Consider the following 16648-nt stretch of genomic DNA (forward strand, 5'->3'; position numbering starts at 1 on the left):
TCGGAGTCCTCAAGTAGCTGCTACATACATTTTGTTCAGGTTTATTGTGGCATTCAGTGGGAGGAATGTGCTTACCCAGAATTGGAACTAAAATTGCTTTTGAAACTAAACAAATTTAAGTATTTCCCAATGTGTACAAAACAAAAACTACTAATTTCTTTAGAATAATTTGTTTTATGCTTAAAATCCTCACTTATTATAATTTATGTTGTAACTAAACATTGGTTCTCTTCTTCTCAATCACACGCTTTATGTTACTGAGGAGAGATTCTTAACACCATCCCAGATGGGAGCAATGTGGTTAGAAGTCCTCTCTCTTTTTGTGGGGTGAAGTTCCTTGTGGATATTTCTGGGAAATGTAGTCTTCTAAGTACCAAGGGAAAAAACCTGAGGACAAACAAAACATATTTTTAAAATAAGGATCTCAGGAATTATCTCCTGATAAACAAACAACAATTACATGGCTTCCTTTGGTTTTGCTTTAAGTGTAAATAAGTCACTTATATAATTTAGGTGGGCCTTAGGGCAGATAAAACATTTCATCAATTAACTTGCTAATTTAGCATTAGTGTTTTGTTTGTTTGTTTTTAGACAGAAGGCCTTATTTCACATGGCTTTTTCAACTACAATTTCCTATTTCTGCCACGATTGCTGTCATGTTTTTCCACAAAGCATAATATAATGATGGCCATCTGATAGGAGAATTCAGTTTAATTGAATGAGGGAAAAATATTACCAATGCAAAAAAAACTTATAGGCATTTGTTGCAAAATTATATGTATTGTTATAGAGTAATGGATTTACCACAAATCAGAGCTACACAAAAGATTTAACTTTGAAAAGTAACAGTTAATTTAAAATAATTATTTTTTTCATGTACATTGTAAATATTAACTATTTCTCAGCAGGCCAGTATTGCAGAGTCATGATATGAAGTTGGTGAAGTCACTTTACAAATACTTCTCTTGGAAAATTCAGTTTAGGGTGGAGGGTACCAGGTACAGCCTTGCCAAAAGTAGACTGAGACTTTTGGACTTAAAAATCTTAAGAGACGAGGATAGCATCTGGCCTTGTGTTCTTATAGAAGACTAGGGCCTGGCACAATGCATACTTGCTCTCTCATTCACTTAGTCAATATTTATTGAGCACCTGGTATGTGTTAGGCACCATTGTAAGCACTGGGGATATGGCAGGAGACAGAACAAAGTCCCTTCCTTCATGGAGTGTACATTCTAGTGGGGGTAATAATGAAAGACTACAAACAGTAAAAATACAATCTGGTGGCGAAATACAGCAAAACTGGGGCAGAGGAAGTGAGGGAGGAGGGAATCACTATTTTATTTTGGATGGTCAAGGAAGGCCTCCCTGGGACAGTGACATTTGAGCAGAGATCTGGAAGAAGTGACAGATGGTTTGAGCAGAGGAATGACAAATCAGATAGTTAGGGCTGGTTCAGAAGGAGGGAGCCCCTTCCCATTGAGCTCCACTTCCCACACATGGAGCAGATAAGAAACCAGGCCCAGAGAGTGAGTTAACTTATCTAAAGTTGCAGGGCTAGAAGTGGAAACGCTAGGCAGAGAGTCCAGTTTTCTTTACTTTTCCCACTTGTTTTTCCTCTTCTTCCCCTGTGATGGTGGAAGACAGACACAGAGGGGAAAGGTGTATAATAAACACTTACTTGAGGTTGTGACTGCATATGTTTCCAATGATTCACCATCTTGTTTAAGATTCTTGCTATCATTTTTCTAAGTAGTCTGAGTGCTGTTTGCATTAAATACTCAGAGGTACTTGATTTGAGGAGTGAACAATGTTCTCGGAGAAATTCGGATCAAATTACTATTTAAGCCAACCGTGTGACAGGGAGTAACACTGTTATCATCATCCGATGTTACAGATGGGAAAGCTGAGGCCCATAGAGGTGAGGGGGCTTGCCCAGGGTCACACGACCTGTCAGTGGGCCAACGTGCTCTCCTCCAGGCCCCGCCGCCCAGTTATAAGTACAGGCCGGTGTGGAGGTAGGAGAGGCCCCTAACTCCACGCATGCTGGCGTCTTCCGCGCTCTCTGGAGCAAGACACTAACTATCTCTTTAAGAAGGAAAGTGAAGCGGGCCGCTTACGCAGCTGCCGGCGAGCCGCCGACTGGCTGGTCCCCTCCATCCACCTCACCCTCCCCTCCCCTCCCTCCCTCCCTCCCTCCCTCCCGGCAGCCCCAGCCCCAGCGAGCACGCAGCTAGCCGCCTCCAGTAGGGACTCCAGAGAGCAGTTCGGCGGCCTGGGCAGGGCAGCCGAAGCTATGGAAGCCTCTGCAGGTGATGACAGGAACCTCCGGGCCCACCGCCCAGCTGTGCCGCCGCAGCCCAGAGTGCCAAGTGCGGGGTGGGGGTAGGGGAGGCGCGGGCCCCGCAGGGGAGCGGCCGGAGCGCCCGGCGGGCAGCCGGCCCTCTAGGCTTTCCGGCCGCGGCGGCCCAGCTGTCTGCGGTCGGAGACTCGGCTGCGCGCTGTCCCCGCCCGCGCTCACCCGCCCCTGTCTGTCTGTTTTCCCCACCGCCGCAGGTTGCTGATCTGGGCCAGGCAGCTGCAGCAGCGACTGCAGAGGCGCTGCGCCAAGCCGGGCCGGAGTGGTGAGAGCCGGCGGGACTGCGGAGGGCGAGTGGACTCAGGTGAGGAGGCCTCGGCGGAGCAGGGATGGGGGCCTGCGCTGCACCGCGGCGGCCGGCGGGCGGGGGCTGCTCTCTGCGGTAGAATTCCTCAGAGGGCACCAGCCGAGGAGGGGTTAACTGTGACTCATTCTTACCATCCCTTCATTCCCCTACATCCCTCGAAGCGCCCCACCACCACCACCTAGAAATTCACTAATTCGAGGATGCTGGTGGCAGCAGAGAAGATGCCCAAAGTGGGCTATTTGGAGGATTTTGGGGATCACCCCATTCCTATTTGTTTGACAAACATTTAAGCCTCTTTCTTTCTTGGAGGAGGAGCAAGAGTACCTGGGGGAGGGGGAAGCAGGGAACCCCACACCCAGCCCAAGGTCAAGTGCCAATGACTGCTTCCTTCCCATATTCTCCCCCGAGAAGAAAAAAATGTGCATGACCCCTAGAGTAGGAGATCTAAGCCTCAGTCTCCATGGATTCTCCACAGGCTGTGATGGTTTCTTCTGCTCCTTGGCAGGGAGCTGGGCTGTTGGGAACACCTCCTAGCCTGGGAAGCGCCCATATACCCTTACTCAACCCAGCAGATTGAGGAGAGGCCTGGCGACACACTGCCTGTTTCCTCTGCCTTCTCTGCCCATCTGGAGGTGGGATGGGCTGGAGTTGCTTCCCAGAAAAAGGTGATCTCTGCAGGCATGGTCGGGTAGGGAAAGTGCCAGAGATTGGGGTTCTAGTCCTTTAGCTTGCTCGTAGGCCACAAGTAGCCATCTTAAAATTCTGTAGGCGTGGGTGTCTGTCTGTTAATCTGTTAAATTCAGGAGTTGGATTAGATGGTCTGTACAGTTTTAATATGCCATTCAAGCAGCTCTTACATGTCAGGGGGACATCCCTATTAAAGCAACCCAGAATTTAAACTTGGGTCTATGAAATAATTGGGGTTTCCTCAGTTGATCTTTTTCAACTCGAGACTTCTCAAGTGAAACATTGACTGTGTGGGCCTCGTGGAACCGGAGGTATCAGACAGTCCTATATTGTCATCTCTGCGCCATCACTGGGATGACCTTTGTCAAGTTACCTCCCTTCCCCAAGCTTCAGTTTCCTCATCTGTAAATCTGGGAAGAAGGGTATGTATCTCAGAGGGTTGATATAAGGATTGAATGAGACATATATGAAAGCACTTAAAATAGTGCCTGTGCCTGGCACATAGTAGGTTCTCAGGGACACAGGAGTTGGGAGATAGACTGGAGGAGAGAGGAGGGGTGGCTGCTCTTTGTCCGGTTCTCTCCCACCTCCCCCACCCCACCGGTCTCTTTTACATCCCTGCGGATGGTTCCCTGCCAGGGGATAATGAATGCTGGAGTGTGTTGGGCTACCAGGCTGAGGGGCCTAGGAAGCAATCAGGAGGTACAAACATTTCCACTGCAAGGGCACTGACGTCATTCCAGCAACGATGGTCCCAAGGAGGCATATATAGCCCAGCACTGGGTTTGGAAAATCTTGGCATCCGAGGGCAGAATCCCTAAGGGAACAGAAGCATCAGAATCTTGTGTGCTGTCAGGGAGGCAGGGACTGTGGCTTTCTGATTTCACATGGATCCCACTGCTGCTCCCTTGCCCTTCCAGGAATCTCTCATTAGAATCTCCATGAGACAAGGAGGTCAAGTTTTCGGTGTCTGTATTTTCTATTCTCTACCTTCCCTCCTGCTGTCCTGTTCAGCCTTTCATTCATCTTTTCTTGCTCCAGTTTATTTCAAAGATACATTCTGCCACTTGACAGCATGATAAAGAAGCCTCCCCATAGGGTGGGGCAGGGCATTTTACTGCTGCACCGTTTGGGCCAAAAGAAGTTGTTATGTCCCCACCTGCCCTCAATCCCCATTAGATTGTGAGCTCCTTCCGGCAGAGGCATGGACTTTTTCCTCTCTGTGTCTCCGATCTCTAGCCCATGGCTAGGCATAAAGTGGGTCCTCAGGAAGTGTTGAATCAAATAAGTTGGAGGAAATTATGTTCCTAAGCCAACCAGGTTAGGGAGAAACTGTGAGAATGTGTTGACAGTGTAGGGAAAAGCATTTTAAAGTATAGGGTACTGTGCCAGTTGTTGACTGTTATTTATTGCTCTTACTGTTATTATTGCTATTGCCAGGGGCCAACAGTTGTTTTACCTTCTCCTCAAGTCAGGCTTGAAGGGACGAGATGTGCCTGGGGGGTGTGATTATGTTGACAAACAGATGGTTCTGGCTGGTGAAAGATAAGCATGAAGGGAAGAGGATGGGAAAAGAGTGATTCCAGCCACTTCCTGTGTTTCGGGGAGGGGGCAGATAAGGAGAATCAAACGGGCCAAAATGGACATGTAGCAAAAAATCAGGAGACCCAGGTCCCAGGTCTTGTTCCACCACCACCTCAATGTGTGACCTTGGGCCAATCACGCCTCCACTCAAGACCTCTGGGTCTCCAGCTATAAAACGAGAAGACTGGACCACATGATCCCTAAGGCCCCTTCTGGTTCTGACATTTTGTCAAGTGGATTTTGTTAAATAAAAATGAGACAACTATTATTACTTTCAGTATCATTTATGGAATAGCAGACCATTACATATTTTAGGTAATCCTCATAACAGATTATACCACTTTGTTTTGTTTTGTTTTTGTTTTTGCGGTACGCGGGCCTCTAACTGCTGTGGCCTCTTCCATTGCGGAGCACAGGCTCCGGACACACAGGCTCAGCGGCCATGGCTCACGGGCCCAGCCGCTCCGCGGCATGAGGGATTCTCCCGGACCGGGGCACGAACCCGTGTCCCCTGCATCGGCAGGCGGACTCTCAACCACTGCGCCACCAGGGAAGCCCAGATTATACCACTTTGAAAGATGAGGAGACCGAGGCTTAGAGAGAGCGACTTGCCTAAGACTGCACAGCTCTAAGTGGCAGACTTGTTATTCTGACACCCAGTCTATCTGACTTGAAAGGGTGAGCTCTTGCAAAGGTTTCACAACCTCTCCTTGTCATCACTGTGAATTGTGTGTACACTTGCACACGTGCATAAGGCTTTGGAGGAGGGAAAGCTGTGAAGGATTCGTGACAAAAGATCAGGCATTTCCCCAAAGGGATTGTTGCAGGGGACTTGCTGGGTTGAAGACTGTGTAAGTCAGTGCTGGAAAGTCTTCCTTGCGCTGTGAGCTCTGCTTTGCTGATGGGTGGTGGGTGCCCCTTTACCAAGGAGAACAGCCAGGAGTGAATGACAGTCATGACAGGCACACTTTTTGAGCTCCTCCTATGTCCTGTGCTCTGTTTTACACAGGTTCACTTACTCCTCAGACAATCCTATAATGTAGGCACTACAATTTTACCCATTTTACAAGTGAGGAAGCCAGGGCAGTGAGGCAAAGGATCTCGCCCAGAGTTACACAGCTAATGTGTGGTAGAACTCGAGACAGTTTAGCTGGAAATGCACTGTCCTGAGAGTTGGAAAGGCTGCTTTTAGTCCGAGCCCTCTCACTGACGGAGTGATTTTGGATCGGCCAGTTTCCTTCTGCATGTCACAAATGGGCTGGATGTGTCTATGGCTCTAAGGGGCCTAAATGCTGCCTTATCCCAGAACAGGAGTGGAGGGGATTCCTTGTCTAGCTAAACATATATTGGCCTTTGTTTAGTATTTATTTATCAGGCCCTAGACCAAGTGCACAGGATAAAGGAAGGAGTAAGAGGCGGTCCCTAGTTTCAAGAAGCTCATGGCTAACAGAGGGAGACAAATATCTAAATGTGTAGGTATGATGAACCATCTAGGAGCTGTGATAATACTGATGTGGGTGTAATGGGACAGGGAGGGGGGATGGCCTTTCCTACTCAGTGGGTCAGGAAGGTGAGGGTGGTGCCGTTTTCTGTGTTGAATTTGTGTGTAATAATAATAATAATAAATGTTCTACGCAACTTAGGACATTTTCAAACAGTTCTTGGCTCTTGACCCCAGCAACCCAAAATGTGGCCACAGGGTCTGAGGGGCCATCCAGACTCCCTTCTGTGGCACAGTTCCAAAGGAACCATCCATTTGTCGCAGGTGGGCCTGAACCTTCCCTGTCATCAGAGGCCTCTAGAGGCAGGACTCTGAGGCTCCTCTTGGAAAGCCTGTCTAGTGCCTATAACAATGCAATAGGCTTGGGAACTTCTTCCTCATGTCATTCTTTCACCTGTCTGGAGCACCTGACCCCTGGAGAGATGAAGGCATTTACCCAAGATTACTCAGCAAGGCTGGGATCAGAACTCTGGCCTAATGGAATTGCATTTCTGAGCCATATGTGCATCTTTCTACATCTGGGTCACCAGGGACCTAAGGGGCTGTTTCTTCATTTGATGGGCAGCTTGCACTGAGTGGGAGGTTTGATGCAGGTGATGTGAAGCTTGAGCTGAGGGCCCTTATAGAGGATGAGGCCTGTGTTCCCAGGCTGCTTTTTACTGCTTAGTGGAGAGATATTTATGAAGTGTTTGTCACATGCTAGCACCTCTGAATTGAGGTGCTGAGCCAACCAAAAGGGAGCATCTGGGAAGCAGCCTGGTGCAGTGGAAAGAGCCAGCACCGAGGGGCCGGGAGACTCACTTTAGCTCTGCCAGGACTCCCTGGGTGGCCTGGGGCGAGACTCTTTGCTTTTCCACACCTGCAAAATGATAGTCAGAGGTGGTGATCTCTAAGGGCTCTTCATGTGCTGACTGGCTAATAATTCAGTATCTCTTCCCTCTGTTCCAGAACCACTTTAGGGGGTACAAGAGTGGATAGGATACAGATAACTGTAACTTGAGGAAGAATGAGATAAATATAACAAGAGGAATGAACAAATGCTCTGTGAGTTTGCTAGAGGGAGAGGGCTTGGGAAAAGCTCAGTTCAAAAGCCACCTCTTCAAAGATAAGATGAGATGTAGATAGAGGTGGGGTTTTTTTGAACCAGGAGGAGTAGCAGAAACATGCTATCATTCTGTGACAAGAAGGCTGTATAGCAGAGCAATGGTCCTCAGACTTAGACTTCAAAGACCAGTACATTTGGGAATGTATCCTAGGTTGGCCAACTTTTTAATCTGCCAGGCAAAGACACATGACACTTGTTCTGTTTACTATTACTATCATATAGTGAGAGAAAGAACATTTTAATACCTTTAGCCCCAAAGTAAGAAGCTATATAAAATCAGAAAAAAGTATTCCTTCAAACTGAATGCATTTTGCTGTATTAAAAATTCACTGCAGGGGCTTTCCTGGTGGCACAGTGGTTGACAGTTCACCTGCCGTTGCAGGGGACACGGGTTCGTGCCCCGGTCCGGGAAGATCCCTCATGCCGCGGAGTGGCTGGGCCCGTGAGCCATGGCCGCTGAGCCTGCGCGTCCGGAGCCTGTGCTCCGCAACGGGAGAGGCCGCAGCAGTGAGAGGCCCGCGTACCACAAAAAAAAGAAAAAACAAAAAAACCTCACTGCATTGTCCATGCTTTTGCTGCAGACCAGTGTCCTTGTGTTTGGCTCTGAAGTCAGACTGCTTGGGTTCGAATCCTGGCCAAGTTACTTTTTCTCTCAGAGCCTCTGCTTCCTCATCTGTGAAATGGGGACATGATGCTATCTACCTCATAAGGTCATTAGGAGGTCTGCATGCCATGATAAAACATGAAAAGCAAGGGACCTCAAACCCTGTTGTCTATGTTGGGCTCTTTGGGGGTGATAGCAAATTAGAGAGTGTTGCTTGAAAAAGGTGGCTGCTAGCCTGCTCTCGCCACCGCTGCCATGCAAGAACTTGGGCCTCGTGTTGTCAGATCTTCTCATTTGTAAGAAATCTGGATGTTTGTGACATCTCTTGATTTTTTTAATGTGGCCAACTAGGAAACACTTTAAAACGCACCCATTAATGTGTGTCTGTGTCAGGCCATCAGTCTGTGTCCCCTGATGTACAGTGTTAGATGCCAGGTGCGTAGTGCTCCTAGTTGTCACCTGAGGATGAGGGCGGAGAAGGGAAACGAGGCTGGAAGTGCAGGCCTGGGCCAGGGATGCCCTATCTGCAAGGCAAGGGAACATATTACTTTGGCCACTTGTGATCTTCTGCTTCTGGGCCCCCAGCTTCAAAGGCCTAATTAGTGCCCCTTCCGTTCTGGCAGCACTGTCAGAATGGAGCCTCTAGAGACTGAGGCCTCCAGGCACCTCTGAGCCCCCTTGAAGCTGTCACACTAGTCGGCCTCCCTACCACAGGGTCTCTGGAAGCCTGGTGGGCAGCCTCAGAAGAGGGAACTTGGCTGATGGCACGTGAAGCTGGCATAGAAGCCACACCCGAGGAGAGACTCTGGCAGCTCCTCAGCGGGAGAGGTGCTTCCTGTTCTCTGGAAGCCCTGCTGGTTCTGCCACCTCTGCCTGGGTTGTGATGAGGTCTGGACAGCAAGTGGTCTCTCTGTAGAGAGCTCTGCCACACAGCCACCACCGAGGAAAAGCTGGGATCTGAGTGTGGAGGAAGCCTGGAGCCTTCTCAGAGAAGGACCTCAGAGGAGTTCCTAATTAGCAGGAGGGGTCCCGCTGACATGCTTTCAGGGCATTCTGGGATTCAGTCTAAAGCCACTGAGGACAGTTTACATTTTTGTGGCTCTAGTTAATCAAATATTCATCAAGCACCTACTGTGGTCAGGCTTTATCCAGGCCGCTGTGGGAGAATGCAAAGAAGTATTTCCATCCATTCATTCAGCCAGTGTGTACAGAGTGTCTGCTCTGTAAGCAGGCCCCAAGATGTGGTCCCTCCCCTTAGGGAGCTTTTTAGGCTGATAAATATATATGGATGGTACATGGAGCCTGGCTCATAGAAATATTAATAACAGCCGCTGTTCAGTTGTGTGCCTTCTGAGTAAAAGATACTAGCCATATAGTACCTGCTTTAAAGAGTGGGTACTGGGATTGAATGGAATCCTCATCTGAAGCACTCAGCACTGTGCCCGCCACACACTGGTGCTCAATAAAAGGGTAGCTGCATTATAGTTAACTTGGAAAATTGGGCAGATCCAGAAGAAAGGCCAAGACACAGATGGGTCAGAGAAAACAAGAAGCAAAACAATTCAGGCCCACTTAGCATATGTTATCCTCATTTTATAGATGAGGACACTGAGGCTCAGAGAGAGGAAGTAGTTTGTTCAGAGTTACGCAGCTGCTGTGTAGCAGAGCCTACACTTAAATGCTGGTCAGTTTGGCATCGAAGCTATGTTCTTTCTTCTAAGCCATATTGCCTCTAAAGAAGTGGTTAATGAACAGAACAATAAAACTACCACATTCGGCAGGGGAGGCAGTGCCACCTGGTGAGGTTAGGAGTTTTTATAATTGAGGAAGCTGGGACTAGTGGAAAGAAGGAACTGGCCAGAGTTATATAACCAGGAAGTGGTAGGGTTGGGACCCCAATCTAGGCATACTGGACATGACTTCCCACACTGCTGGGACAGAATAGTAGCCGTTGAGGGTAAAGATAGTTGTCTCCAGATACTCAAAGTTCAGTCACAGGAAAGAGCCCAGGCTTCCATATGCCCTGAAGGGCAGACCCCAGACCAGCACTTACAAGTGTCAGCCAGGGAGGAAAATTTTGGCTCAGTTCTAGGAAGAAAATTCTAAATTGAAAAACCATCTAGCAGGGATTCCCTGGTGGCACAGTGGTTGAGAGTCCACCTGCCGATGCAGGAGACACGGGTTCGTGCCCCGGTCCGGGAAGATCCCACATGCCGCGGAGCGGCTGGGCCTGTGAGCCATGGCCGCTGAGCCTGCGCGTCAGGAGCCTGTGCTCCGCAACGGGAGAGGCCACAGCAGTGAGAGGCCCGCGTACCGCAAAAAAAAAACACAAAAAAACAAAACATCTAGCAATGAAACAATATGTTTTGAGAGCTAGCTCCTCATCTCTGGGCAGCTCACATAGGTCTGAATGTTCTAGAAGGAGTTCTTGCAATGTAATGGGGTTTGGAATGGCTGTGCTTGGCAGTCTTACAATCTAGAGGATCTGGAGTTCTAGTATAGGACTGGTCACAGGTGATGCAAGCAGTGGGTACCACTGGCGACCCCAGGAGAAAGGGTAACTGTAGGCTGGAGCTATCTGAGAAAGCTTCCTGGAGGAGGAACTAAAGCAGGATCTAAAGGGCTGCGAAAAGGGAGAGGAGTAGGACTGGGTAAGGTGAGCCCGCCAGTCTAGCTGGGCTGTGGGGTTAGTGCTTCTCAGCAAAGGGTCTTCCCCTGTTCTCTGGAGCTTTTTAAATGGTGGAAATGACACAGTGAGTCCTGGGTCTTTCCTCATTAGGAGGCTGGTTTGGCACCACATCCCCCTCTTACCTCCCAGCCATCCCTGCCTCCTCTCTTCATTGTACCACTCACCTCCTCCCACCCTCCCTTTCAGAGGTGGCAGACTTTGGACATTGAGCTCCCTGGGAGAAAGGTGTGCCAAACGTGGCCTCTGCCGTGAGGCGAAGCCCGCAGCGTCTGACAAGGGCCAGCTTCCTTGCATTCGGGCACAGAGCTGAAGCCGACCTGGGCCTCCTAGCATCTGCTTGCTGCTCAGGGTGAGCCCTGGCTTCAGAGTCAGGCCTGGCTCATCTCCAGTTCTGCTCCTTGTTAGCCTGGGACCTCAGACAAATTGTCTTACCCCCAGGGCCATGTTCTCATCTACCAAAGAGGGATCGATCATTCCTGCCTGAAAGGAGAGCGATGATCTGCTGAAAGGGCCTGGCATACAGCAGATGTCCGCACAAATGCCCCTCTTCTGCACGGCCTCAATCACTTCTCTGCCCACTGGGTCCCAACCCTTGTCCAGGTGAATGATAAGAGGGACACCACATACCAGGTGCAGGGATGTGTGACTTAGTGCATCCTCCTACCGCTCTGTGAGGAAGGTATTATTATAGAAGAGGAAATTGAGTCACAGAGAATTTAAGCAACTTGTCTGTTATATGCGGCCTAGCTACCAAATATCTGATTCCAGAGCCCACCTTCTCTCCACCCCTTTTTCTCCCTTTGCTTTTTCATCCTCTTTCTCTCCCTATTTCTGTTCTCAGGCCTGTGAGTATCCGTTCGTCCCTCCTCAGCCCTTAGCTGGGCTCTTACGAGCAAGATTACCAGCCCTGGGCCTAATTGGAATGAGCCGGCCTAAGAGCTAGAGAAAGGCATTCTGTTACTTCAGAAATGTCCCTAAGGGACCCTTGGTCCCATTCTATCCCAGGTCAGCAGTATACCTTCCACGGGCCTTTCCTTTCTACCTAAATTACTTTTACTCACCCCAGTTCCCTCTGCTTGAAATTTTCTTCCCACCACTACTGCTATCTCCCCATGTTCCCATTTGTCTCAAGGCCCAGCTCACATGCCATCTTTCAAGGGTCCCTCTTCATCAGCTCCTTCCCAGAGCCCAGGCTCCTAGTCACCAGACCAAGGTCTGTGTTCGCAGAGGACGGAGAGCACCTGACCCTCCATGCCCTCCCATTCCCTGCCCTGCAGAGAGCAGCCCATGCTGGGCAGTACCCAGGGCCCACCCTGGAGCTGTAGGACACCTTGAGCCAACCCTCTGTTTTGTGGCTTCCTTCTGGAAGGAAGGGGTTGGGGCCCGTGCCTGGGAGAGGATGGGCTTCAGAGTTTGTTAGGACTGGCAGGAGATCGCCATCGTAAGGAATCCCAGAGGTTAGCCTTCAAATGAAGGAGACCAGGATCCAAGCCTAGACAGCGTCAGACCCCTCACCCTGCTCTCTGAGTGGTCGAGAACAGAGAGCATGGACTTTGCAGTTGGACATGCTTGGTCTCGAACATGGACTGACTTTGTGACCATGGGCAAGTCACTTGATTTCTCTGACCTTTTGTTTCCTCAGTAGTAAAAATGGGCATCATAATCATAATCCCAGCCTCATAGGAGCAAAGCTGGGTAGAGAATTAAACTAGATTAGAAATCCCATATGTGTAAAGCCCCCAGCACAGGGTTTAGCACACAGTAGGTGCTTAATAAATGCCAGTACCCTTCCATGCACAGTTAGAAGGAAAGAACTTTATAACTTCTCTAGTTCTCCAAAGATCCGATACATCTTCAGTTGGTAGTGAGCTCCTCTCTCACTAGAGGTATTCAAACTGGGTCTGGGTGACTGCAGAACAGGAATGTTATTCAGCGAAGTGAAGCTTCAATCAGATGGATGTTGGGCTTTGAAACCTTCAGATTCTTTCCTGCCCTGAATTTCTGCAATTCTGTGAAGACTTTGACTCAGATCTCATTAGTCAGTTATTAGAAATCAGTTGGGGTTCAGCTTGGATGTCTGCTTAGCACAGATACAGGACAGAATCCGGCTGGAGCTACGAGCTTTCTCCCAAGAGGTGGCAAGGCTAGAAACAAAATCGGGTCTAAGAAGAAGAGTTCTCATAGCTCCTGTGAAGGGAACCTGCCTGGTATATTTGGGGCATGAAGCTAAATGTTTAGGCTGAATTTTGGGAAGGCTTCCCCATGGCCAATAGCATGAACTGCCCAGGGCAAGGCCTGTGTTTGATTTATCTCTGAATCCCCAGTGCCCAGCGCAAGCCAGGCACACAGGAAGTATTCTGGACAAATAACGAGCAAATGGCCAGTAGCCTTGGTGTTTCTCACAGATGGAATCCTGAGTTGAGAGACTCTTAGGACTCCCCTGGAGGCCAAGTGGCAGTTTCATACTCAGTGCATGTACGTCCGTGTGTCTGTGTCCAGGTCCCAGGCTTCCCAGAAAGACTCCTCCTGCTTCCTGCTGCCCTGCCTTCTTCTCTTTCCCCTGCCCCTTCCCCTCCTTCCAGCTTTATTGATGTACAGACAACATACATCAAGCTGCACATACTTAAAGTGTACAGTTTGGTAAGTTTTGACATAGTATGTAACCCATGAAACCATCACCACAATTAAGATAGTGAACACATCCATCAACCCCCGAAGTTTCCTCTTGCACCTCTGTAATTCCTTCCTCTCACGCCTCCCTCTCCCCTCCCTTGTCCAGGCAACCACTGACCTGCTTTCTGTCACTATCAATTACTTTGCATTTTCTAGAATTTTGTATAAATGGAATCATACAGAATATACTTTTTGGGAGGCGGTGGGGGTCTGGCTTCTTTCACCCGGCATGATTATTTAGAGATTCAAGTTGTTGTGTACATCAGTTTATTCCTTTTTATTTCTGAGTACACATAGTACACCATTGTATGGAAGGGTAAACCATGATTTGTTTTGCCCTTCATCTGTTGATGGACATTTGGTTTTTTCTAGTTTTTTGTTATTATAAATAAAGCTGCTGTGAACAATTGTGTATAAGTCTTTGTATGGATATACCTTCCTGTTCTCTAGGGTAAATACCTAGGAGTGAAGTGGAGCGGCTAGATCATTTGGTAAATATATATTTAACTTTTAAAAAAACTGCCCAAGTGTTTCCAGAGTGGTTGTACCATTTTACATTCCCAGCAGCAGCGTATGAGAGTTCTGGTTTCTCTGCATCCGCAACAGTACTTGGTATGATCAGTCTATTTAAATTTTTTTTTTTTTTTTTTTTTTTGCGGTACACGGGCCTCTCAGTGTTGTGGCCTCTCCCGTTGCGGAGCACAGGCTCCAGACGCGCAGGCTCAGCGGCCATGGCTCACGGGCCCAGCCGCTCTGCGGCATGTGGGATCTTCCCGGATCGGGGCACGAACCCATGTGCCCTGCATCGGCAGGCGGACTCTCAACCACTGCGCCACCAGGGAAGCCCTAGTCTATTTAATTTTAATCATTCCAATAGGTGTATAGTGGTATCTCCTTATGGCTTTAATTTGCATTTTCCTAATGACTAACGATGTTGAGCATCTTTTTGTGTGCTTATTTGCCATCCATATATCTTTGGTGAATTATTTGTTCAAGTATTTTGCCAACTTTTAAATATTTAACTATTTGGCTGTTGGTCTTAATATTATTGAGTTGTAAGGGTTATTTATACATACTCGATACAAGTTCCTTGTCAAATATATATTTTGCAGCTATTTTCTCCCAATCTGTGTCTTGCCCCAGAGAGCCCTGTGGGAGTTTCAGACTCAGCGTGCGTGTGTATGTATGTCTGTGTGTGTTTGTGTGTGTGTGTGTGAGAGAGAGAGAGACTCAGAAAGAGACTAGCTTCCTGAGAGATTGCAGCCTCTGAATTCAGTCCTTCTCTACTATCACGTGGAATCACAGGACAGCACCTAGAGGTACTTAAAATTCACACATCTCCACAGCTTTGTTTTGCAAACAGGGGGCCTGAGTTCCTGAGACCATGGGGTGTAGCGTCAGAGCCCACACAGACCTCTGATCTCTAGAGGAAGAGGGCCCATGCTGGGTGCCTTGATGCCTTTGATTCCGGTGACACTTGGTGAAGCAGGTCACCTTTCTCCCTCACCTTGTATGTACAATGGGCACGGCACTGCCTTTCTGTGGGTGAGAGGCAGGTGCAGAACTCTGTAGCTGACCATCTCAACTCCAAGGACAAGGAGCGTGTCAGCACCATCTATCGTCACAAAAGGCATTTGGGAGACAGAGGAGGAGAAGCCATATATTCATTAAGGAGTGTTTGTTGAGCTCCACGCTGGGCCAGGCTCGAGATGCACTGGCTGGAACAGCGCAGGGCAACCTTCTCTGCTCTGCTCTGGGTGTGTGGAGCCTGGCTGAGGGCATCACTACCTCTTCTGCCAGTGCCCTTGCACAGCTCGCCAGCAGTGCACATCGCTGCTTAAGCCAAACGCCTCTGTGTCTGTGTGTCTGTGTATATAGACTTAGAAACCCTCAAAAAATTGAAGATAGTGATCCACAGCGGATGTGTGTAAACAGCCTGTGTCCTCCTGGTATAACAAAAGAGCACATGCCATGGGGCCACCGTGGCGAGAGCTGTGAACTCTGCCCCCCGTGGAGCCACACGTGGGCATCCATGCTTGAATTGAGCTTGGAAGAGAAGCAGGTAGAAGAAGCTTGGAAGGGCTTTCTAGGCAGAGGGCACTGCATAGGCGACAGCATGGTGAACCCATGAGGTGAATCAGTGAGGATATTTGGGAAGATGTGATGGCAGAGGCCAGGTGGTCACACAGCTCCATGAGGTGGGGGCATTGTCTCCATTTATAGATGGGGACACTGAGGTATCAACTCAAAAGAAGGGTGGGCTCAGGCCTGTGAGTCAATGGCAGAGCTGAGCGTACAGGTTCCCAGTTCTGTGCTCTTTCTCCTGTGCTGGGCTGTGTCCCAGGGGAGATGGACGGTGGCCTCGAGGCCATTTTCCTGGTACTAGGTTGACTGTGCATGGGGTTCTCAGGTCCCAGATCACCTGGTTGGCTGCCTGACTTCCTTCAGCTCGTGTTTGCTAGCCCTTGATTCTGAATCTGGCCCTGCTCCTGGCACCTGGGAGACTGAGCCACTGAAGGCGTGATGCCCACTTCTCTTCCGGCCTCGCGTGCTAGATGACAACTAGCCAGACTCTCAGGCCCGGTACTGATGCTCATAGTACACAGGCCAGAACTGCCAGCGCCACTCTGGATACTGGTGTGTTTTAAGCTGGGTATATTGCCAACCCTGAACAAAAATAGGGTTCTGTTATTAAGGGAGAAGGGGAGATGAACATTGGGTGGGCATCACCCCCACGTACCCAGAGGCCTGGGCATCATCACGGTTCTTCCCTCTCCCTGGTTTCCCGCGGCCCATCTCTTTTGGTCCCTGTCTACTCCCTAAATTTCTCTCGAAGACATCTTTACTTCTCTCACTTCCTTTCCTCTTCTCCCGTCTTGGCTTTCCTGGTACCCTTTCTCATCTCCTCCAGCCCATTCTCAGCAGAGCTGGTACAGGGTTATCGTCTACAATCTAAACCTGACCTCGTCCTTCCTCTGCTCAGAACTTTTTCTGTAGGCTCAAAAGGTGCTCCCCCAGTGCCTGGTCTCCCCTCTGCTCCCCTTTGTCCCTACACTGTCTGGTCTCGTGAACCCAGCCCCTTGTATCTCCCCTTCTCCTGCATGTTTCTGTAATGTTGACCCCCCTTCCCTGCACTGAAGCT

At 49.1% G+C, this 16648-nt stretch overlaps 1 protein-coding gene across 6 annotated transcripts in view; it reads left to right on the plus strand.

The window, feature by feature from the left end:
* The first annotated feature begins 2253 nt into the window (after positions 1 to 2253).
* SNPH (syntaphilin) overlaps positions 2254 to 16648 on the plus strand; it is a 42221-nt gene continuing 27826 nt past the window's right edge. For 3 of the 6 annotated variants that reach the window (XM_060123162.1, XM_060123163.1, XM_060123164.1), the window contains exons 1-2: positions 2287 to 2309; positions 2554 to 2660. The gene's annotated coding sequence lies outside the window, so the exon portion shown is untranslated. Of the gene's footprint in view, positions 2310 to 2553; positions 2661 to 6397; positions 6411 to 16648 lie in introns of those variants that run through there. The other 3 variants (XM_060123169.1, XM_060123168.1, XM_060123165.1) reach the window with 3 other exon arrangements.

Source organism: Lagenorhynchus albirostris, chromosome 15 (assembly GCF_949774975.1).
Source record: "Lagenorhynchus albirostris chromosome 15, mLagAlb1.1, whole genome shotgun sequence".
NCBI classification, from domain to species: Eukaryota; Metazoa; Chordata; class Mammalia; order Artiodactyla; family Delphinidae; genus Lagenorhynchus; species Lagenorhynchus albirostris.